Here is a 12,048-nt window from a genome sequence, read left to right as displayed (position 1 = left end):
CATTATGATCCATGAGGTCAGAAGCTATTATATATGCAAAATTGGAGAAGTAGGAGATTATGAAATAAGAGAAGCTTATGAGAAGCTATGTAATAAAGGTATCTTGAAGGAAACATTTCAAATTGTTGAGAGGAAAGGGTTAACTCATGTCCTAGAATTGTCAATAAAATTCAAAATCAAGTGGGTTAAAGTTGTTTTGAGCAGAGTTCATGACATGAAGTATTGGCTACAGAATGGACTATTGGAGATCACAAAGCAAATTATACACAAGGTTATAGGTTATCCAACCCTAAAAAGAAGAAAACCATGTGATGTTTGAGCCTTGAGGAAATTGAGGTGAATATAGGAGCCAAGTGAAATGGACGTGGTTTGTCTATTACAAAAATTTCTAATCCCTTAATTGAATTTTCAGTGAGAGTCATTGCTCACAAATTCTGTCAATCGAGAAAATTGAATAGTGTCCCTTGTATGGCTATGGATAAAGTGTGGAAGATTGTAATGAAAGGTCATGAGTACGATCTTTCCCAACTATAGAGGTTACACCTTGCAAAAAAATTGTCATCAATAAGAAAATAAAAGAATTCAATGTGTAAGTTTGGATCGCTCATTGTTTGTATTTTTTCTTACATCCATAAGTATTTTCCTAGTATTGGTGATGTTGTATGGGAGAAAAAAAACTAGTGACAAGATAGATCAATAAGTTTAACACTCAATTGGGAGAAAATTTTGAGAATGAAATGGATACTTACTTTGATGAGTTTGAGAAAAGGATGAAAAGGAGAATGAGGATTCCTGAAGAATTGTTCACAAAATATTGTAGTGACATATGTTCTCTTATTGATATGGACAACACTTTTGTATAGGTAGTAAAGCTAAGGAAGGCTTGGTTACAAAGTTTTGAATATGAGATAAATAGTGTTGTAGTGAGTGCAAACATTGATGCACTACTAAAATAAGAGATAGATGCTAAGGTTGAACCTTTTAGAAGATATGAGGAAGCCAAAGAAAGAATAACTATAAATATCAAGATAGCTTCCAAAGAAAAGAAAAGGAAGAAGATGATTGAAGACCTAGAAGCTAAACTAGGCACCATAGACAAGGACAAGCAATTATTTCAAATTACACAAGTTCTTGGTGAAGATGAAGAACAAGATAGTGGTGATGAGGAAGATGAAGAAGAAGAAGGTGACAAGGGAAAATCCCTAGTTTTTGTCATGCCACGAAGAAAGAAGGCTTAGGGAACAAAGAAGAAGCCAACAGTGACACCTCCTTCACCAAACAGGCCAAGGACCAGGGAAACTTCTAGTGCCAAGAAATCTACAAAGTAGAAAGAAGTAGAGACTAGAGAGCCTAGTGCCCCCACAAACAAAAGAAGGAGATTGGTTAGATGACTACTTATGAGGTAGAAAAAGAATATTGATGAGGTATGTGCAGACATAAGGAGTTCCCTAGGTTTATCTAGTTTCAGATTTGTAAAGTATGATACACTAGATAATGATGATAAAGATAAAATTGAGGAGGCTATGGTAGAAATGATCTTAAATTTTAAACTAGCTCCTAGTGAAATAGAGAAATAGATACCTCATGATTTTTATGATAGATTAAAAATAAGCTAGGAATATACAAACAAGGAAGAGAAAAAGATAAGGATTGACCCATTAGTTAGAGTTATGCCTCATTTATCCTTGGAGCAAAAAGACACATTTTTGGAGTAGTATAAGTGCATATTTGTTCCAAAATATAGAATATTTTTTTATCTTATTAAATAAAGAAAAAGTCATGGAACAACGAAGTGAGTTGCTGTGATATAATTTTTTTGGGTTATCTTCAAAGAAAGAAGAGACATACACTATAAACATTGATGATGATTATAATATTGGAGAAAGTTTAGGTGTGTCAAGTCCACAAGGAAGCATGTCTCTAGTACATGTTGACACCCCTGACACTCCAAAAGCTGAGCAGTCAAGGCTAACATGTACAAAGGTAGATGGTGAAGACAAAGAAATAGGTGTAAATGATAAGATTGTTCCAACACTTCATATTGAGGAAAGAAAAGAATCAACTAAAGCTGAACTGAGCATGACTATTGTTGTCTTGAGCATAGATACACAAGGAAGATCAATTGGTGAAACCCCCTAACCAAATCCTAAGGCAGTGTCAAGCAAAAAAACTACTTCACCGAGAAGGAAAAGAGAAATAAAATATGTTTTAATAGATATTGAGGTTAGTCTGGATGAAATAATTGATATGGACAAACTGGATCTAAGAAATTTCACCTTGGACCAAACAATTTTTCTACAAGAAGTTTTGGCAAAGAAAAAGAGAAAAGAAGAGCTAAGGAGAGAGCACAAATAGAAATAGGCACTACATGATGTAAAGCCTATTTTTGTTGATGCTTTTGACATTCAAAATTTTAATGAAGATGCACCAATCATAAACAAACTTGTAAATATAGTTGATCAAGTGAATACTGGAAATATGAAGTCAAATGAAAAATTAATGGATTGGTCAGTAAGAGGATTTGAAACTAAGGTTGTGGACAAAGTTTCCATAACTATTTCTGAGCAAAAAGTGCTACTACAAGAAAAATCATAGGTTATGATTGAGCTTATACAAAAGGTACAACTATTGTCAATTAGGAATATGCCTATAGAGAGATGCAAAATCTAGCTATCTTGCTGAAACATAGAAACTCTCTCAGGTGGTGGATTGTCCTAAAATGAGAGATGAATCTTTGGGAGCTAGGCTGATTCCTATGTAGTGATCACCTAAAAAGTTAATTGTATGTGGAAAAAGGGATGAGAAGTGAATGAAAATAATGAATACTAAACCTAAATAAGGTGATACACTAGTGATTTGTATATAAATTTAATTAAATCATACAAATTATCCAAAAAAAGAATGATTCACAATACCCAGACAAGCGTACAATTACAAAAGTATTTCTATGCAAGGACCCAAAATATTTTTCTTTGAATGGAAAACCTAGGCTTTACCAATTTTTTGCGAAAAGAATAAGGACATAAACAAAGACTATCAATTAAAAGTATTGAGATTCTAAAATGCAATAAGGAGTATAGCTTTGATGAAGGGCAAACACAACATAAAAGCAAAGAACCCACAATATTGCACAAGAATCAATGAGAAGGAACCATTGAATCTATATAAAAAATGTTGAAAAAATCTCTACTACAAGGTGCTCCTATAATCAACTCAAACATTTGCAATGGGAAAAAAAATTGATCCAAAAAGAAGATTCCTCATAATGAGGTGAATGTACAATAAATAGAGCCCAAAGCCCTAACTTGGATATCAGAAACATTCATGGAAAAAATGAGTCAAAACAAGTCCAAACTATGAAGAAAACCCTAAAAATTGTCCTCAACTAGTTGTTCAACTAATAGCCAACTAGAAAACTACCTCTATCTCCTCAAAAGAATGTACAAAACCCTAGGTCAGATTTCAATGTCAAGCTAAAAATATAGCATGTCAATCTCATCAATAACCATGCAAAAATGCATAAAAAAGGCTCCCAAAATAAACTACAACTGAAATTGGTCATCACTGCTCAAAAAACATGCCACATGCACTCCAAATTGTACCTTTATCATACATGTATGTAGACAAGTCCAAGAAGACTCTAAAAATGCCAAAAATGTTAGGAATAAGGTGTCTCAACCTTGTATAATTCCTATTCTTATTATTTGTTTTGTAAAATGTATTTCTTGCAAATAATGTTGATGTGTCGACATCTTGAATTGTGTGTAAGGAGATCATGACTAAAACGGTTATGATAGATTCCTATGACACGCAAGAGCTATGTTAGGAAGATTCAATGACAGGTGAAGACATGTGGCAACTAAGATAGTTGAGTACTGTACACTCTACCCCAATAGTGGAGTTCAGGGCATCACCCCGAATTTTTTTTTGGGGTTCCTATTTTCTCAGAGAATGATAAAACCCTAATATGGTTTACTTTTTGGGAGTAGCCCTAAAGTGAAGCACATGTTCTAAGAATTTTTTAGGGTTGCGAAGAGATGCGGTGCGAAAAAGGTGTATTGTTGGTAGTGTGAGTAGCTACTGGAGTATTCTGTTATTGATGTTGAACTTGCATTGCAAGTTTATTGTAACGTCATGTTGAAGATAATACATTGTGCAGATTCTGAAGGGGTGGGGTTGTTTTACCAAAAGGTTTTTCCCCACTGGAAAACCCTTGTGTTATGGTTTCCTTTCTCTGTCTATTTTCTATATGCATGTTTGGCTGCAATACTATTGTTTACATGATATTGAATCTATAAGTGTAGAAGATTTTAATAGGATTTGCATCATACTTTCCTTATGAGATTAGTGTAGGAAGCTGTTTCCGCACTTGAGTTTCCTTTCAAAAAATAGCTCCACAGTCAACTCCAAAATCATTAGCCTGAACTGCGAGTCCAAAAATAGCCACTGAACATCTCCCTTAATGACTTAAGCTACTTTATTATTATTATTGCATTAAACTTAACATTAAAAAATTGATTTATTATTATCAACTTATTAATATTTATAACATATTTCTGATGCAAATAATAATAAATAAATTATTTTGTTCAAATAAAAATTATTATTAATTAATTGGTAAAATAAACCAATTGATATAATAATAGTTTTATATTCTAAATTTATAATAAAATAAAATAAAAAACTATTTATTAACATAATATAACTGTCAACAAGTAAAGTTATAGTTTACGTTAATAGACATTACTTTCTCCTCTAAATTCCTATGGGCGGACCTGAAATTTTACTCAATTTCAAATAGGAATACATAACAAAGCAAAGGTAGATATTTCTTTCATTTGCACTTGTTGATTCATGGAAGAAGAAGAAATAAGGTTTGAAGAAACCTTATGTTGAAATGCAAGGTATCCTAGATTTTTCTTGCTATTTGGATTTTGGATGCCATTATATCTATTGGTTATTTCTTCTTACTGTCATCGTGGCTGCTTCTCTATGTTTCATGGTTGTCATTGCATATCGTGGCTTTGTTATGGTGTCATGACTCTACTTGTCCATGTCGTGAGCTTTGTTTTTCATGCTGGTTATTCTGGTTATAGTGGTGAGCCATTAGGTGTATGTGTTCTTTCTTCTCCATTTCATGGTTCACATACTTGCTGGGTTGTTGTTGTGAGACCTTTTCTACTATTTGATTCAACTTATTGGGCATGACTGCTGGTATGAACTTGTTCTTACTTGGATGGTTGTGAGATATCATGAATTGTGTTTCTTCATACCATGAGCTTCTTCTTGTCTTGGCTAGGAAAGATGGCATATTTGTAATATTATATCCTGCTACATGAAGTTTGCTATAACTATGCCTTTTTCTAGTTGTTGCTTGTAACCAAGTAAGCCATAACTTTATTTAACTCCTTCAACTACTTTATGTAATGGTTACTTTGTCTATCACTTTTCTTGATGAACACCATTAGAGGTTTTTCTTTTTTTCTTCATTGCTGCTCGTAACTGGATACTTGCATATTTGAAATTGGTAGCTTGACTTCATATGTTTATGTTGGTTCATATTTGATACCATGAATCTGATTATCCCATTTCATGAGTGTTAAAATGCTATTGCTTCATTCTTTCTTTCATGTCTATCTTTGCTATTGTATTTTTTCCAAAATTGAAGTTCCTAAAAGAATTTGGAGTGTGGGTATCTCGCTTAGCTGCTACTATGGAACACTAAAATTATTGTTATTGGCTATTTATGGCTAGGTGTTTATATGTTTATACGAGGCACTTGCTACTATTCATGGTCTTCACTTGATGTTTTCAACCAAGACATGTTGTTCAGATTTTGACTTTGTTATATTTTATTGTCATATCTTTAGAAAATAACATGCATCTCTTCCTTCATTGACATTTTCAGCATTTTGCTTGTGTAGGAACTTAAAAAACCATGCTTTGCACATAACCCATAATTTGTTTTTTGAGATGCTTTCTCATTTGCTAAAAAACTCCATGCAATTTGACTGACTTTTTTTGTTGAAATATTAATTTTTAAAAACTAATAATGACCATTGTATAGCCTCTTGGTTAGCTCATTTATCACTTTATTTAGTAACATTAAAGGCACACATTCTTATAAATTCAATGATTCCTATCACAAATTAAATTATGAATTTGTAAATCTAAAAAGGTCTATAAGTATCTTTGCATTTTATTTCTAGATTTGACACATCCTTGCTCTTTCTATTTATGACTAAAACTTACTAGGTATTTATTACAACATGTCATGGATTTTCTCTTTGTATCCTTTGAACAAAAGAGTTATCTCTTTGTGTTGTAACTTGTAATGCATATATGAATATGATAAGTTCCTGAAACTTGTGTATGTCCCTTTAATAATATCCTCATTGTCTTCAGTCTTCTCTCCTTCTTGATTTGACTAGAAGGTTCCATGCCTATAGTATATGTGAGTCCCTTTAATAGTCTCCTCAGTCCTTCAGTCTTGGGCTCTACAAGTCTTAGCTAGAAGGAAAGTGTACTATTTTGGTAACAAAAATGACCAATTTCTCTTATTTATTGATTTTTGTACTTCACATTGTACATCCAAATCATTCTATAATATGTATGATCAACAACTTGAAACACATAGTGCAATATATAAGCAAGCTTAACATAGCAATTGGGGAGGTAGGCTAAATTGGTAACAACAACATTTTTACATAATTTTTTAAGATGTGCCAAGATTCACCAATAATATTCAAGCACAAATAAATAAAATTTAGGTTGAGATGAAGAGATCCAACAACATTATTTCAAAGTCAGTAGGATCAAGTATTGATCACTACAATAATCTGTTGAATGCTCAAGGTACATTGGTCAAGCTTTAGGTAGCTGATAGTAATATGAGATCCAAATTGATCTCTATTCAGAAAGTGATGATACCTCATTTGGAGGTAATACAAAGATAACTAAAAATGGCCTAGGATCTTATCATAGAAGGTCACAATTTATCAGTGGCTGAGCGTTTAATTGATTTAGCTACAAGACTATAGTTTTAGAATCAAATATTAGAGGTAGCAAGAACCACATGGGATCATGCACTAACCATGATTCCCAAAGTTCATAAGGAATTCAGTGAAATGTATGGATTACTTCCACCCATTCAACCCCAACAATAGTGACATATAGTGTTCAAAAATAAGGGGGAAAAGAGGTTTTAAAGGGGAAAGAGTATTGAATTGGGAATGAGATGTCAATAAAGGTGAAATGGATTTGTTATTCATTTTTCATAAGTCATAAGACTTAGGGGGAGAGATCATTGATCCAATTGTACTGTATAGATGCAAATATGACAAAGTTTTTTTTTCCACTAATGTCAAAGGGGGAGATTGTTGGTATCTCTAACGATTGGTGTCTATTAGTGTCAACCACTTAGTCATTTACAAGCCAGAGTCAAATGACCATTACTGTGATTGAGCTACTCTATATAGGACAAGTCATGTACATAAGCGAGTATGTACTGAGCTCTATAGGAGCCAAGTAATTTTTTTGGTCATAAAGTATTTTCCATACAAGTTGAGCTCATCAGTGACTGAGAAAATTTCAAGTAGACAATTGCCAAGTTATATAGTGTGTGCTAAGCACAATACATGTCGAGCATCAAAAGAGTATTATAGGTTGAGAAATAGCAATATCAAGCATGAAGAAATAGTAAAGGCCAAGCAATGCATAATTTACATAAAAGTCAGGAATGAAATAGAGTTTGAGGCAAAATGAATATCAGGCCAACTTGGAAGGAATATTTAAGTTTTGATGAGGTTGTTATAAAACATTTAATAATTGAAGAGGTTGTTACAAACATTTACATGATGTGGATCATAGATCCCTATATTATGTGTTTAATGATTAAGATTAAGAGGAAAAGCATGAAACCATCTTAAATTGTGATGATCTTAACCTAGATTGAATGGTGAGATTGAGTAACGTGAAAGAGAGTGATAAAATAAGAGTATACGTGTGAACATGGAGAATTATACAATGAAGGAGTTGAGAATATATCATAAGTCAGTGAAGGGTTCTTTTATTAGTTAACAAAGAAAGTGACTTATTCATAAGAAATGAAGTGAAAGGGAAAGATAAGTAATATTAGATTAGAGGAGAGTATCAATTAGCAAGGAGAAGAATCAAAATTAGAATATAGAGTAAATCAAGAGTCAGGCACTGAATCAATTTTAACTCACTTGAATTAGGGTAAATCTCTTAACAAAGTGGTCTTAATAGATCTTTGTGAACCTTCAAATAGAGTCCTTACTTTTTTGTAAGTGTTAAATCCTAGAACAAGGTGAGACCTACCAGTCTCTTAAGGCTTTAATAGGGTAGAATCCTCACAGGGTAGATCATATCTTATGATAAAACATTGTAATCTTAACTGGTTAACTTTATTGTTGCAGCAGTGAAGATTTGTGGGTGTCATCCTCACGCCAATTTTACCTTCATCTTGGAGGGTTTCTAGGTAACAAATATTGTGTTATGTGTTTTACTTTCATGCATGCGATTGATCAGATTTATATGTTACAACAAGTTTACATTACAAGTTTTACATGCACAAGTTATGGATAGATGTGAATGAATTAGTGAAGAGTTTAAAGTTTTAAAGATTCTAATTCACCCCCCTCTCAATATCTTGTTTATCATATTTACACCTCCATAAATCAAAAAAAAGAAGCAAGAGTGTCTGATAAGTCTTAGGTAAGTGAAGCTAGAGTATGGGCCTAGGTGCATGCAACAAATAATCAAGTTACTACAAATGAAAAGAACAAATTAGATCAAACCGAGGAACAACTTTATGGCGTTAATAGTAGTGAAGTGGTAGCATAAAACCCAATACAAAATAGGAGAGCTAAAATAGAGTGCTACATTCCAAAACCCATTGCAAGCACAACATTATAAGAATATCCAACATTTTATGACAGGTTCATCTTTTTCTGTTTCAAATCAAATAGATTAGAGAAATAATCAAGGTATGGAAAAGAATGTGGTTACTAGTGAAACACGACATCATTCCTCCACTGGTAAAAATAAAGGGCATTTATCTAGAAAATAGGGAAAGTAAAATGGCTCATAGCATTAGAGAAATTCAAATAAAATCTAAGAAAATATTAAGGTATCTCATACTTACAAGAGCATTGAAGTTAAAAGTGCTCTACCCTTGCAAATAAATGAAGTGTTTATTTCCAAAAAAATGCTTGTTCATATCGAAGCTAAGGGCTTTGAGTCATATGGGATTGAAATTTTTCTTTAACCACCCCAACCAGACTTGCAAAAACAAGGATATGTTGAAGGTATGAGTAATTCTATTGTTTTATAATCAAACAAGAAAAAAAATTCTTAACGTGAAGCAGATCAGAGTACACAATTTGCATCAGTGCCTCATTTGTAGCCAAGAAATGCTACAAAAGACCAAGAGCCATAATTGGCTTATAAGAGAGATAATAAAATTCATGAACACTATTTCTATCAAGCAAATAAGTCTCAACCAAACTTTCAAAAGTTTTCTACTTGCCAAGTTTATATGGAAGGAAACCATTAACTCAATAGAGCTACTAGAGTAAGTGAGGAACATGTAAAACATCACTGTGTTGAACAAAATTTTGGTAATTAGTAACTTAGGTCATTTGAATGGTCTCTAAAGCCACAAGGATCAAAAGATCATAAAGAGCATCATTTGCATCAAAAACTTGTCTATGATCATGATTCTCATCAAATGAAGATGGATTCCAATGAAGTGCAACATGACTTAGAACCTATAGATCTTGAAAACCTAAAAACTCCATGTAATCAATAGGAAGGAGCACCATAATCATCAACAAAGAAGAAACACTTATAGGACCATTCTTTGAAGTAGAAACAACATATTTCTACAAATCAAGTTGAAGGAACAAATCAGAGTCTAAACTCTGATGTTGATACACCACAAACTAGTCATTTAACCTAGCACCAATCAAAGTTGATACGTCTAGATAGATATGCATCTAACAAAGAACAACCTAAAAAACTCCCAAATGCTAATTTGTATCAACCATGTCAAGAAGGCAATCATGGCCATTGGCAAAAAACTAGGGCTAGCACAAGATCTGTTAAATGAATTACTGATAGCTATAAAGGACATTCCCAAACTACTATTGTGTAGGGATGTAAATAAATTGATACAACTATACAAAGGAATTCAAAGTTATCCTTGGTAGCTAGCCAACATCTTAGACAAGATACAAGCAAACATAAACCATTTACAAGTGATCTAACCAAAGAAAATTTATAAGTACACTCACAACCAATCTCAAGTCAAAAGCCTAAAGAGTTATATCAACCAAAGGTGGGTTCATCCTAGTTAGGTGAGCACAAATTTAGTCATGGGTGTCATGGTAGAGACCACAACCATGTTAGGAATGATCACTTTAGTGGACATGGTAGCGGGAGCTTTTGTCTAAGAGGAAATGAGTCAGAAAGTGGAGATAAGATTAACCATCCATCTAAGCAACAACAACTTGTTGATGCTATTGGAGTTGTTATTCCTCATTAATTAGTTGGTAAAGTTGGTGCTCCTGTACTTATTCTTTCAATTGTCTGCTTTTATTTCTATGCTATATTTTCTTGGTAATCTATGCTTTATCTATTAGGTCTTAATATCATCTCATGAACACAATTATAGTGATATTTACAAGATGTATGTTCTCATTGGCATTTCTAGCTTAGATTAGGATTTTCTCAAGGCTATATTTATTTGGAGCTTGAATAAGTGGATCTTGTGTATTGTACATGCCATTTAATCCTTGGTAATTAGGCCAAATGAATACCACCTTCATTATGACATTAGATTTACATTTAGAAATTTCTTGTATAACTAACTTTAATTTCTTTATGAGACAATAATAGTCACTTTATAGAAACAAATTGATATCTTTTCAAGAGCTAGTTGTAAAATTTTGACCACTAGTATTTTAATGTCGAGAGGATATACTCAATATGGCTGAGGAAATGGTGCAATTCAAATATTTGAGTAGATGTAGGAGGTATTGATGAAATGATACAAGATCACATTTATTTGTGTCATGTTTGCATGTACCCATGTAGATTTGGTGAATGAAGGCAAACTATACTTTGATTCCATGGTTCAAGATTATGACATAATGCCAAATATAAGACACTATGCCCATATTGTTAACTTACTCATGGTGGACTTCTTCAAGAGGTAAAATATTTGATAAAAAAGCATCATTTGAACCTAATGTTGTCATTTGAGAAGCTATATCAGGAGCTTGTAGAAATCATGGAAATGTAAAATTAGTAGGACTTGTTGTAGAATTCCATTTTAATCTTGAAACACACAATGCTATGAATCACATGCTTCTTTCAAATACTTAAGTTATAGATGGTAAGTGGGATGATTTAGGAAAAGGTTTGGAAATTTCTTAAGGAGAGTTAGTTAAAGAAGAACAAGGGCTTAGTTGGATTAGGACCAAACTAATTGTACATTATACCAGAGAGTTTTAAATTCTAAATATATTTCAAAGACATATTTTTTTGTCAATGTATCATCTTGCATTTTGTTTCTAAAAAAATTCACATATAAAATGACAAACACTTTTTTTCAATGTGCTATATTACATAATCCTATAGCTATGAACTGCACTATATTCCATAATACTTTGTAGTTACCCTACTCAATTTTTTTTTCAATTGTGGAAAATGAGAACATTTTATGGTAATTGTTGTCTCATTTTTGAAAAAAAATTCATTTGTAATGATTTATGCTACCTTTTATGATTGGATAAAGAGTCAAGAACCTTTATTGATTAACTTTTTGTAGTAGCAGAAACATAAAAACATCCATTTCTGATAGTAGAAGATAGATGGATTGATTGAAACATCATGTTAATGAGAGAATTATCAATGTTTAATAAATATTCTTTTTATTATTTCTGTAAAATAGAAACTCTATTATTATAATTTTTCTTTTACAAATTGAGAAATAATCGTCTTCATTTGTAACAAAATCCTAAT

Source organism: Cupressus sempervirens, chromosome 11 (assembly GCF_028749045.1).
Source record: "Cupressus sempervirens isolate cs-2001-9-10 chromosome 11, ASM2874904v1, whole genome shotgun sequence".
Taxonomy (NCBI): domain Eukaryota; kingdom Viridiplantae; phylum Streptophyta; class Pinopsida; order Cupressales; family Cupressaceae; genus Cupressus; species Cupressus sempervirens.
The sequence above is the reverse complement of the archived record's forward strand: the minus strand, read 5'-3'. Positions refer to the sequence as shown.